The 13,471-nt window shown below is 46.4% G+C and overlaps 1 protein-coding gene and 1 pseudogene across 1 annotated transcript in view; both read right to left on the reverse strand.

The window, feature by feature from the left end:
- LOC124556526 (polypeptide N-acetylgalactosaminyltransferase 16-like) overlaps positions 1 to 13,471 on the reverse strand; it is a 582,211-nt gene that overhangs the window by 425,284 nt on the left and 143,456 nt on the right. The gene's annotated exons all lie outside the window — the stretch shown is intronic.
- On the reverse strand, positions 12,974 to 13,091 carry LOC124557542 (annotated as a pseudogene).

Here is a 13,471-nt window from a genome sequence, read left to right on the forward strand (position 1 = left end):
ATCAAACGACTCCCGGCTGGGCTGTGGGCCCGCCACCATCCTATCTTAATGCACTCTTCCGGCAGTCAGGTCAATACTTTACATCTTACTTGTATCCCGTCATCATAGTCGTCAATATTCCTTTTTTTTATTCACTCATCGATTAAGACACATGACTTGTACTCAAGAAAAGTCGTTCAGATGCTCTGTACGGCAGCACTAACACGGATTTCTCGTGGTTTCTGTAAATCACTTCAGATGAACGCCAGGGTCATTCCTTAAGCAAGACCACAGCCATCTCCAGTCCAGCACGAATCTTACGATCAGACGTTCCGTTGACGACGAGGTTGTTAGAAAAAGTCCTCACGGTCACAGTGGGGTAGGTTCAGTAAGGAAATCACATGTGTACGATCCAAAGCAATCATCCTGTAATTTGCGTTAAGCGATTTAGGAAAATCGTGAAAACCTAAATCTGGATGGGCGGACGGGTATTTGAAGCCCCGTCCTTCTGGTGGCTAAGCCGGTGTCAGACTACAAGTCCAGAAATCTTGCCTTAAATCCACAGTCTCACCTATTATTTTTTTCTGTCACTTATTACTCATTTCACTTCTGTCAACGATTTATATGTATGATATCAGTTTTGTCCCGTGGTTCGGAGTTCACATGAAATTGTAAGTTCAAATGGTTCAAATGGTTCTGAGCACTATGGGACTTAACATCTGAGGTCATAGGTCCCCTACACTTACAACTAATGAAACCTAACCAATCTAAGGACATCACACACACCCATGCCCGAGGCAGGTTCGAACCTGCGTCCGTAGCAGTCGCCCGGGTCCAGAATGAAGCGCCTAGAACCGCTCGGCCACAGCGGCCGGCAAGCTGTAAGTCCTCCTACAACTGGCTGAGTAAGACAGTTAAAAATCTGAGGAAGGCGTAACAGCTCCTGTAGGGCTAAGCTCAGTAAAGCACTCGTGTCCAAATCATACTTGAGACTGATGGCAGCTTTCACTTACTTCTCCAGTGCAAGTCCAGTGTATTAACCCGTGCGCGACCTTGCTCGACTCCAGTTCCAGTTTGTGCTACTTAACGATGTCGACAAAACAGTACATTAAATTTTATGCTTCCTTCATTCACTGACAACAGTCACGATCTTCGACGACACTGTTCTGCTTTGTTTATATTGTTACAAAAGTAACTCAGTTGCTCGTAAGAGGGAAGTCTCAGAAATGTCTGACGGTGCTGATCAAGTTTTCTGGTCCATCACCTTCTACACTCCTGAAAACGATGTTGCCGAAGACAATGACAAGTCCTGTATCATCTTCTCGACTTCTTACAATGTGCCAGTATGAGGAATGAAATCAATTGTCTTCTGACAAAGCGGTTCCTCAGCGCTGCTGTAGTTAGTGCCGGCAAAACGGAAAGGAAAATACGGAAGATCGGAATCTAGCTTTAACAGAGAAGCAGCTCCTCCAAAACTTTAGTAATAGTATTGGTAGTCGAAGAAATTACTGTTGGAAGTATTTGACCGAAATCAACAAGAGGAGAATATATGCAGTGCAATGAATTTATTGATCGCCATACTGTCCCAAGATAAATTCTAAAGCTTTTTGAAATGTCATGGGACGACGGCCTATGACACCTGCGGTGGTGATTTCTGCCGAATGGGGAAGTCGAGCTTAACGGCCCTGTAGTTATTGTTTGGGACGAGTTAGCGTGATTTCACACTCTCAGTCATAACATTATCACAATATTCTATTGCAAAAGCAACTTCGGGCGTGGCCGGTACTCGGGTGGGTAACCGCATCGGTACGCCACGCACTATCGGCAGTTTTCCCTTTGCCTTCTCGGCAAAGGAGAGAAGGCGCGGTGGCATAAGGGTACTGATCACCACACTTTGTGACAATGTCCTGGATTAAATTCCAGACCTCAGCGAAATGTCTCAAGAAGTGAGGACATGTGACACAGTTTATAGTGATCCGTCCGACGGATGGCGAGGTTAAGCTCGGTGGCTCTCTTGCTGCTATTAGTGAGGAATAGGCTATGTGCCGGCACCAGGTTTCACCTTCTCCCTTCTATCATCATCATACAGCGCAAACATGAGACCACACTACACACACACCCTTTACAGTCATCTACCGGCCTGAGGCGTCTTGTCACAGTCTGCGCGGCTCGCCCCGTCGGAGGCTCGAGTCCTCCCTCGGGCATGGGTGTGTGTGTTGTCCTTAGAGTAAGGTAGTTTAAGTTAGATTAAGTAGTGCGTAAGCTTAGGGACCGATGACCTCAGCAGTTTGGTCCCATAACACCTTACCACAAAATTCCAATTTCCAGTCATCTACATGTATCAGATACACTTAACACCCAACTCTCACACTTCGCAAAGGAAAGGTGCCAGTTTGCGCGAAGGATAGGAAAAACCTTTCAAGTCAGACTGAAAGACCTACCCCTCGGAGTCTCCCAGCCACCGTGCCATATCACTTTACTATTCTTATTGCAAAAGTACTTACCACAGCCATCAAAACATTACGTACACCCTACTGACAGGTCACAGGAAGGTAACGGCTCTTACCTAAGTATGGGACAGATTTTCACCTAATTTAATCCCCAGGAATTTTGGTTCTTTATTTGTCAACTAACAAGGGAACGCCACGACATTGGGATGGCGGATTTACTTCAAACTTTGTACACTTTCAGCACGCCACCAAAACAACTAATGTGCAAGTAGTAAGGTGCACTACTCTGGCAATTCCGAGAAAATCGCAAGAGAAGTTTTACGCGTCTATTATAACTTATACTATGTGATCAAAAGTATTCAGACACCCCAAAAAACACACGTTTTTTTATATTAGGTGCATTGTGCTGCGCCTACTGCCAGGTACTCCATATCAGCGACCTAAGTAGTTATTAGACATCGCGACAGAGCAGAATGGGCCGCTCCGCGGAACTCATGGACTTCGAACGTGGTCAGGTGATTGGGTGTCACTTGTGTCATACGTCTGTACGCGAGATTTCCACACTCCTAAACATCCCTAAGTCCACTGTTTCCGTTGTGATAAGTGGATACGTGATGGGACACGTACAGCACAAAAGCGTACAGGCTGACCTCGTTTGTTGACTGACAGAGACCGCCGATCGTTGAAGAGGGTCGTAATGTGTATCAGGCAGACACCTATCCAGACCATCACACAGGAATTCCAAACTGCATCAGGATCCACTGTAAGTACTATGACAGTTAGGCGGGAGGTGAGGAAACTTGGATTTCATGGTCGAACGGGTGCTCATAAGCCACACATCACGCCGGTAAATGCCAAACGACGCCTCGCACGTTGTGTGGCGTGACGAATCACGGTACACAATTTCGCGATCCGATGGCGGGATGTGTGTATGGCGAATGCCCGGTGAACGTCATCGGCCAGCGTGTGTAGTGCCAACAGTAAAATTCGGAGGCGGTGGTGTTACGGTGTGGTCGCGTTTTCCATGGAGAGGACTTGCACCCCTTGAAGTTTTGCGTGACACTATGACAGCACAGGCCTACATTGGTGTTTTAAGCACCTTTTTGCTTCCCACCGTTGAAGAGCAATTTGGGGATGGCGACTGCATCTTTCAACACGATCGAGCACCTGTTCATAGTGCACGGCCTGTGGCGGGGTGGTTACACGACAATAACATCCCTGTAATGGACTGGCCTGCATAGGGTGCTGACCTAAATCCTATAGAACACCTTTGGGAAGTTTTGGTAGGCCGACTTCGTGCCAGGTCTCACCGACCGACATCGATACCGCTCCTCGGTGTAGCATTCCGTGAAAAATGGGCTGTCATTGCCCAAGAAACCTTCCAGTACCTGATTGAACGTATGCCTGAGATAGTGGAAGCTGTCATCAAGGCTAAGGGTGTGCATTACCGATGGAGGGCGCCACGAACTTGTAAGTCATTTTGAGTCAGGTGTCCGGATACTTTTGATTACATAGCGTATATATCAGTGCGCAGGTGCCGGACGTTAGAGATCTTGGTGATCAAGGGTTAGCGTTCGAGATTCGTAAGACGTGCGTGTATGAGGTGGCGGATCGACTCCCGCTCAAACCTTCAATTTTATAGTACAAGTGTAAATTCTGTGATATTCAAAGAAACTGCAGCTACAACATTCGTTCTTGTAACATAAGCAACGTCTGACCGCTACACGCCGGACGCTGTGGCCGAGCGGTTCTAGGCGCTTCAGTCTGGAACCGCGCTGCTGCTACGGTCGCAGGTTCGGATCCTGCCTCGGTAATGGATGTGTGTGATGTCCTTAGCTTGGTTAGGTTTAAGTAGTTCTAACTCTAGGGGACTGATGACCTCAGATGTTAAGTCCCATAGTTATTAGAGACATTTTAACCATTTTACCGCTACGCAGGCTAACTGCCAAATGGGGCCTGCCTCTGTATCTGCAGTTCGAAGCGTCGAGGTGCAAAGTAGTTCAGGGTACCTTACAAGACAAGGGATTTCGCAAATCACGACAGGCATACATTTTCTGCGAAACTCTATGCGTTTCTTCGATTACTTGTCGATAGTTATAAATATGTTGTTCTAATGATTAAATTTAATTAAAATAGTAAGTAGTCAAATAACATGAAATTTACTAAAACTTCATGCAAACACACGTGTTTTTTTTTAATTATATTACCTCTCAAATGTCATAAATTAGATAATATAACCAGTGATTAAAAAATATAGATTAAAAATTAAGTGTGAGCGGGAGTCGAACCGTCGCCTCATACACGTTCGTCTTACGTAGCTCGAACGCTAACCACTTGAAATAGAAGGAATGGTCTCGGGGGCAAAGTAGGCAGAGGTCATTGTACGGGGCCTGGCCACAACCTTTCCGTCGCCAAACGGGAATGTATGGAAGGGGTAAATGGCGACAGGAGAATATTCATTTATTTATTGACAAAAAATAAATCTGCATTTTCCGTGACTTGTCTCTGGAAAAAAAGAAAAGAAAGCTACTCTTCTGTAACACGCACGTGCGGCGCCGATACTCCACAATCACGATCGTTTAAATAGTTCCAAAAATCCATGATTCTTATGACACCACCTCCAAATAAATAATGAATCTCGTGACCTCTGATCCACGTGACAGGGTTGTGTTTTGCCCTCGAATAATAAACAGCATCCGGGTAGAGGAGAGTGCAGGACTCGACATAAGCGAGCGACATCCGTAAAAAGAGGGCCAAAATTTGGCGCACAAAATACCAGATCTCTTCCGCTGGCCCACAATGTAGGCAGTGTTCATCTGTGTCCTGGACGTTGCAGTTCACACATAAAGGCGAATCTGCAAGATGGATCCTATGGAGTATCTCTCGAGTAATTTGTTTTCTGTTCACCGTCAAGTACCAGGTCGAATGTACGTCTGAATGTAGCGTTACCGCGTTCGCAGTGCGCCATACTACGTCCCAGTTGACGGAAGGACATGTCAGTTCGACGGCGAAGTAGTGTGCGATAGATGTCCCTGGCCGTTGGTAAGCGAGAGAGAGAGGGAGAACGTCCCGTAGTAAGCTAGACTTCAGATAAAACCTCCCAAAGTAGGAAAAGGGCAATGGTATCTCAGTACGCGCCACCGGAAGGTAAGGGAATATGGTGCCAGAGCCTCAGTCAGTAAGCCCGTGAGGCTGGTCGGGCATCGTCACCAAAGCTTGAGCTGCATACTAATGTATAGAGGCACTGATCGATCATGAACATTGACAAGGCCCAGTCCTCCCCGTTCTTTAGGAAGAGTGAGGGAGTCGTATCGAATCCTAAATATCATTCCAACGCTGACAAAGGAACCGAATGCCGCCGTGATGCTCCGAGCTATGTGTTTAGGCATCGGTAGTGCTTGCGCTACATGCGGAATTCGTGATACCTTATAGACATTAATAAATTCCGTCCATTGATGAAGGTCCAAAGTACGAAGACGACGGTTTATGTACATTTATGTGGCTCCCCGTAGCTTCACCATAAGTGGCTCATCAACCCAAGGCTCTGTGGACATCATGTTCGCCATGAAGAGTTAACAGCAGATCATCTGCATACGCGGTGCACCTAAAAACGACGCCACCTCTCGTGAGGCGGTGTCGCAGACAACAAAACAGAGGTTCTAATGCTAAAGCATACAGTATTGTCGATATGGGGCATCCCTGTCTAACAGATCGGTGAATTTGCAAAGTGTTCGACTGTCTACTGTTGACAAGCACTTTGGATGTTGCGCCATGTAGGAGAGGAGTACCACCTCCACGAAAGCGCCCCGGTAATGCATACTCTGAAGAACAGCAGTTAAGTACATAAGACTGACGCGATAAAATGCTTGATTGAAATCTATCACAGCCAGCGCTCCCGGCACACGACGCACCTTAGCGAGGACAGTCAGATCAAATCAAATGTTCAAATGTGTGAAAAATGGTTCAAATGGCTCTGAGCACTATGGGACTTAACAGCTGTGGTCATCAGTCCCCTAGAACTTAGAACTACTTAAACCTAACTAACCTAAGGACATCACACACATCCATGCCCGAGGCAGAATTCGAACCTGCGACCGTAGCAGTCGCACGGTTCCGGACTGCGCGCCTAGAACCGCGAGACCACCGCGGCCGGCAAATGTGTGAAAACTTATGGGACTTAACTGCTAAGGTCATCAGTCCCTAAGCTTACACACTTCTTAACCTAAATTATCCTAAGGACAAACACACACACCCATGCCCCAGGCCGGCCGCGGTGGTCTCGCGGTTAAGACGCTCAGTCCGGAACCGCGCGACTGCTACGGTCGCAGGTTCGAATCCTGCCTCGGGCATGGATGTGTGTGATGTCCTTAGGTTAGTTAGGTTTAAGTAGTTCTAAGTTCTAGGGGACTGATGACCACAGTAGTTAAGTCCCATAGTGCTCAGAGCCATTTGAACCATGCCCCAGGGAGGACTCGAACCTCCGGCGGTACCAGCCGCATAGTCCATGACTGCAGCGCCTCGGACTGCTCGGCTAATCCCGCGCGTCTATCAGATCCTTGTAGCGGCACAGGGCGGCGCGTATCTTATGCATCCCACTCATCGATGCGTGATCCACTGATAGGACATGAGATGTCGTACGCCGAATTCGAGGTGCCAGTAGACGTGTGAAGATTTTCATATCAGTGCTCAACGAAGTTAATGGTCGGTAGCCCGTAATACGTGATCCTCCATGAGGTTTATAGATTGAGATGATGGTACCTTCCACAAATGCAGCCGGAAGTTGCACGTCTGCTGTCATGAACTCTTGACATGTAGTAGTCCAATAGGGCACCAATAATCTCTGAAACGTCCTATAAAACTCCAAGGGTAACCTATTCGGTCCTGTGGCATCCAACACTTCTTCTTCAGTCACCGGTTCTAGCAGTTCCTGTTGGAGTTCCGTAGTAACCGTGGCGTGCGTCAAACAAGCGACAGCAGTAATGCTCACTGGATTAGATCTCTTCTCCGCGTACAGGTGAGAATAATGGGTGAAGTATGCATTGCTTATGTTGTTGGTTGTTTTTTGGGGAAGGAGACCAGACAGCGAGGTCATCGGTCTCATCGGATTAGGGAAGGACGGGGAAGGAAGTCAACCGTGCCCTTTGAAAGGAACCATCCCGGCATTTGCCTGGAGCGATTTAGGGAAATCACGGAAAACCTAAATCAGGATGGCCGGACGCGGGATTGAACCGTCGTCCTCCCGAATGCGAGTGCAGTGTCCATTGCTTATGTCTCTCTGCGTGACGCGACGGACGCCATCGTCTGTCGTCACCTCATGGATCAATGTCCTGTGTCTGCGTTTTCTTTCCACGGCTATATGGTACATGGAGGGCCGTTCATTGGCGATACCGACCGTTTGACGTGTAAGAATGATGTTCCTTTCCAGGTGTTGTCGTGCCAACGTCAAAATCTTCGCTTTTCCTCGGTTGACAGTCATCTGGAAAGCCGGGGATAGCGGCATAACGTAACACTACCTGAGGATGGAGTATTAGATCGGATCGGAGTCACGATACGTTGCATATACGCTGCAGCAAAACCCTCAGATGGAAACTTTTTGTTCGCACTTTACATTGCGATAATTCTTAGCAGTTTGTTGATTATATGTGTAGTAAGAGCTTGGGTCACCACCAATTTTATGCAGCATGCAATGGTGAACTCAGCGTCATCTTCATACAGGACACTTATTGAGTCCTCCAAAAGTTAATTACGTGTCCTTAACGTCAAATGCAACTATAATGAGAATTTAATCGCACAGGTTACAGCGATATATGTCAGTACACAGCAATAGCGACCTCTACGGTATGTTTAGCTGTCTTGCTATTGATTCTGGTAATGGCTGTGTAAGCGCGTTTTATTACGCAGGCACGGAGTTAAGGAGCCCATGTTTCCATTAACACTTGCCATAGATTCTTTTTTAAATCTTTTAATTATTTTTCAAATAAGCTTTTCTTTGGCATCTTCTCCCGTATGAAACTAGCAGATTAAAGCGGGTTTAACGATACAATGACAGTGTAACATCTGTTTTAAAATAGACAGGGAATTTCACTTTCAGCATACACAAAGACATAAAGTCATTCAGTCTGCCAGGAATGGTGTTAATATCAATGAAAGTTTGTTGTTGGTATAATTTTACATGTGGTACAATAAAGTAAGTGAAGTGTGAGTTCAATTTTCAGAATAGTTTCGTTTGTGCGGCTTTTAAGTTTTCGTTTCTTGAGTGGCGTTCAGATGGATAGTTTGAATTTAAAAGTCGTTGTTTTGAACTATTTATCTACAGAAAAAGTTCATGCGAAGTAAGAAGTCTGCTCATTTTTCGGCTACTAAGAAATTAGCAGCTCATTCTCATCGTGGCTGTCGTACTTCTGTTGAAGTTAATCTACAGGATGTACTGCAGATGAAACCACAGAGGCTGTGTACGATATGGTACTCTTGATTGTCAGTTTAAATTATATGAAGCACCTGACGCTATAGACAAATGAGAAGAAACACATTGAGCGTGTTGGATACAGCCTTTGTTGAATACTGAGCAAATCACATGCGAAAATAAAATTCAGTAATGTTTGCTCCGTTTTTAAAAAGAATCCAACTGGTTCTGTGCACCAATTTCATAATGTGGATGAAACCCGGACGTACAACTTCACAGTAGAAACGGAACAGTAGTTAAAGCCGTGCGTGTAATATAAGTAGTAACCTAAAAATGTGCCGCGCGCGGGAGCCGCACGGTCTAGGCGACTTGTCACAGTCCGCGCAGCTCCCCCTATCGGAGGTTTGAGTCCTCCTTCGGGCATGGGTGTATGTGTTGTCCATAATGTAAGATAGTATTTAAGTTAGATTAAGTAGTGCGTAAGCTTAGGGACCGATGACCTCAGCAGTTTGGTCCCATAAGACCTTACTACAAATTTCCAAATTTTCCTAAAAATGTGAAGTAGTTTTCATCTTGTGCAAAGATAGACTTCTGAGCTTGATGAAAAATACGCAATAGGTCTGCATTGCAAACGAAAGCAATTTATCGTAGATCGCTGGAAGAACGTAAAGTACCTAGCGACTGGAAGAAAGCGCAGGTCGTTCCCATTTTCAAGAAGGGTCATAAATCAGATGCGAATAATTATAGGCCTATTTCGCTTACGTCAATCTGTTGTAGAATAATGGAACATGTTTTGTGTTCTCGTATTATGACGTTCTTAGATAATACAAATCTCCTTCATCATAACCAACATGGATTCCGCAAACGGAGATCATGTGAAACTCAGCTCGCCCTATTTGCCCAAGAAATTCACAGTGCCGTAGACACTGGCGAGCAGATTGATGCCGTATTCCTGGACTTCAGGAAGGCATTTGATACGGTTCCGCACTTACGTTTAGTGAAAAAAATACGAGCTTACGGAATATCGGACCAGGTTTGTGATTGGATTCAGGATTTCCTAGAAGAAAGAACACAACATGTCATTCTTAACGGTTCAAAATCTGCAGATGTAGAGGTAATTTCGGGAGTACCGCAGGGAAGCGTGATAGGACCTTTATTGTTTACAATATACATAAATGACTTAGTTGACAACATCGGTAGCTCCGTGAGGCTATTTGCAGATGACACGGTTGTCTACAAGAAAGTAGCAACATCAGAAGACTCGTACGTACTCCAGGAGGACCTGCAGAGGATTAATGCATGGTGCGACAGCTGGCAGCTTTCCCTAAACGTAGATAAATGTAATATAATGCGCATACATAGGGGCAGAAATCCATTCCAGTACGATTATGCCATAGGTGGTAAATCATTGGAAGCGGTAACGACCGTAAAATACTTAGGAGTTACTATCCGGAGCGATCTGAAGTGGAATGATCACATAAAACAAATAGTGGGAAAAGCAGGCGCCAGGTTGAGATTCATAGGAAGAATTCTAAGAAAATGTGACTCATCGACGAAAGAAGTAGCTTACAAAACGCTCATTCAGGTAACCGTGAACAAGAACCAGGCTGTTTACTTGAGTCTTCTCAGTGATCAGGTATTGCCCTTTCACCTGCTTCTTCAAGAGGAGTATGTTGTGGATGCTCCCTTTTTTGCGAATGAGAACAGCCTTATTCACAGAGGTGCACGCATGCGTATCTGGTTTGACGCGGACACCAAATCGCAATACAACTGGCCCGCTAAATCACCAGAGCTTAAACCCATAAAAAATATCTGTAACTATTTGGCCCAGCGGGTGAAACGTAGCCATCAACATACCCACAGTTTGGTAGCTCTACGGAATGCAGTCAACAATCGACGGTTTCAGCACAATATGACATACGTGAAGAATCCTGTGAGCTGTCTTTTTCGTCGAACTGAAGCCATTAACAAGACTGGAGGAGCTGTTAGAAGCTATTAGTGTGATTTCTTCTGGGAGTGACTAATTACATTGACGGAAAAAAAATCGTAGAAATAAATGGTTCAAATGGCTCTGAGCACTATGGGACTTAACTTCTGAAGTCATCAGTCCCCTAGAACTTAGAACTACTTAAACCTAACTAACCTAATGACATCACACACATCCATGCCTGAGGCAGGATTCGAACCTGCGACCGTAGCGGTCGTGCGGTTCCAGACTGTAGCGCCTAGAACCGCTCGGCCACTGCAGCCGGTTCACAAAACTAAAAATGATTAATGTAGAGCAATGAAATTTCGGATATATATTTGTCTAGGTAACATATTTAAGTGAGTAACATTACAAGATCACAGGTTAGTCTAAGAGCGGGATAAGCAATTGCAAAATGTGAAATGGTGTGTATTAATAAACGGTGCAGCCGCCAGAGTGTTGAATGCAAGCACACAAATGTGCATGCATTGTGTTGTATAGATGCCGGATTTCAGTTTGTGAGATGGAGTTCGACGCCCGAAGCACTTCATCAATCAGTACAGCGACGGTTAATGCTGTTTGTGGATGACGCCGGAGTTAGCAGTTGTCGTTCGATGATGTCCCGCACATGCTCGACTAGAGGCAGATCTGGCGATAGAGTAGGCCAAGGCAACATGTCGACAGTGTAAAGTATGTTGGGTTACACAGCGGTATGTGGGCGACCATTATCCTGTTGGGAAACACGCCCTGGAATGCTGTTCACGAATGGCAGCGCAACAGGTCAGATTACCGATTGACGTACAGATTTGGAGTCAGGGCGCGTGGGATGACCACGAGAGCGCTCCTGCTGTCGCACCACGGACCATAACTCCAGGTGTAAGTCCTGTGTGTGTGTGTGTGTGTGTGTGTAGCACACAGACAGGTTGGTTGTTAGCCCTCAACTGGCCGCCTTCTAACAAATATACGGCCATCACCGGCACCGAGCCAGAACCAGCTTCCATCAAAAAACGCAACAGACCTCCACCCTGCCCTCCAATGAGCTCCCGGTTTTCAGTCTGGAACCGCGCGACCGCTACGGACGCAGGTTCGAATCCTGCCTCGGGCATGGCTGTGTGTGATGTCCTTAGGTTGGTTAGGTTTAAGTAGTTCTAAGTTCTAGGGCACTGATGCCCTGAGATGTTAAGTCCAATAGTGCTCAGAGCCATTTGAACCATTTAGCTCTCGGTTGACACCACTGATGTCTCATATGGCGGTAATTTTGGGTCAGTGGAATGCACGCTAAGGGGCGTCTGGCTCGGTGCTATAATTGAAGTGACCGATTTGTTACAGTTAGTTGTGTGGCTGAGGTGCCAACTGCAGCTCAGATTTCTGCAGCAGATGCAGTAGGTTGTGACAGAGGCATACGCTGAACACGATGGTCTTCCCTCTCGGCAGTGCCACGTGGCCGCCCGTAGCCCGATCTTCTTGCGACCGTACTTTTTCGTGACCACCACTGCCAGCTATCACGAACTGTGGCTACATTCCTGTCAGGTCATTCTGCAATATCGCAGAAGCAACATCCAGCTTCTCGTAGCCCTACTACACGACCTCATTCAAACTCAATGAAGTACTGATCGTGGCGTCTTCGTCGCCTTAAAGGCATCAACTCACCACGTCCAATCTCAAAGGCAACTAACGCTCACCATGGTCTCAGCCTGTATTTAAAGCAAACCTGATGTGCATTACCATAGCGGCGCTACTAGCGCCATTTTTATGAAACTGGCACGAAATTTGAATAGACATCATCTTTTAGATGTAGAAACACGCCTACCAACTTTTGTTATGTCGCACAACTCCTCCTTGATGTTGCGATATTTTGCTGTCAGTGTATTTGTTCGAAATGCTTTTTACCTACCAAGAAATAGTCGCGGCGGTTAATTTAACGATTCTTGTTGTGATCGAATGGAACTTCGATGAAATTAGCCACAGACGACAACAGCGGTAGTGTTCTCCGGTATTTGCCATATGGTAGATCGGTGCGTCTTCCCTGAGTTGAGCATAATCTAGGACTCAATGTGACTAAATTAAAGCACCCCGTCTTCAGGCCACGAGTGGCCTACTGGGACCATCCGACCGCCGTGTCATTCTCAGTGGAGGATGCAGATAGGAGGGGCGTGGGGTCAGCACCCCGAAAAATGGCAACAGCGCAAGGCGGCCTGGATGGTCACCCATCCAAGTGCCGACCACGCCCTACAGCGCTTAACTTCGGTGATCTCACGGGAACCGGTGTATCCACTGCGGCAAGGCCCATGCCTGACTAAATTAAGTTTACCTTTATTTATAGCAGGAGCTCAAAATGACGTCCCTCTGTGGGACGAGCACCGTCATATCTTATGAATGCAGTGTCAAACACTTGTCGAATTTCGCCTACTGAAATGCTTGAACATAGTCGCCGTCCTATAGGCAGAGGACATCAGCGAGCATATCATTTAAACTTTCTTTCTGTGGTGTCCTCCGAAGAGCGAGGTGCTAAAGCAAGGTTGGTACCTCGCAACGCAACTGCAAGAAAAGACAGTAGCTGCAACCGCACCGACGAATGAGCGACACCGGCGTAGCCACGCCCAGAAATGTTTCGCTGCGCCGCGCTAAGGGATTTTCTACGTAGGACCGAGCACAGTACCGCTGAACCCAGTC

This window comes from Schistocerca americana, chromosome X (genome assembly GCF_021461395.2).
Source record: "Schistocerca americana isolate TAMUIC-IGC-003095 chromosome X, iqSchAmer2.1, whole genome shotgun sequence".
Taxonomy (NCBI): Eukaryota; Metazoa; Arthropoda; class Insecta; order Orthoptera; family Acrididae; genus Schistocerca; species Schistocerca americana.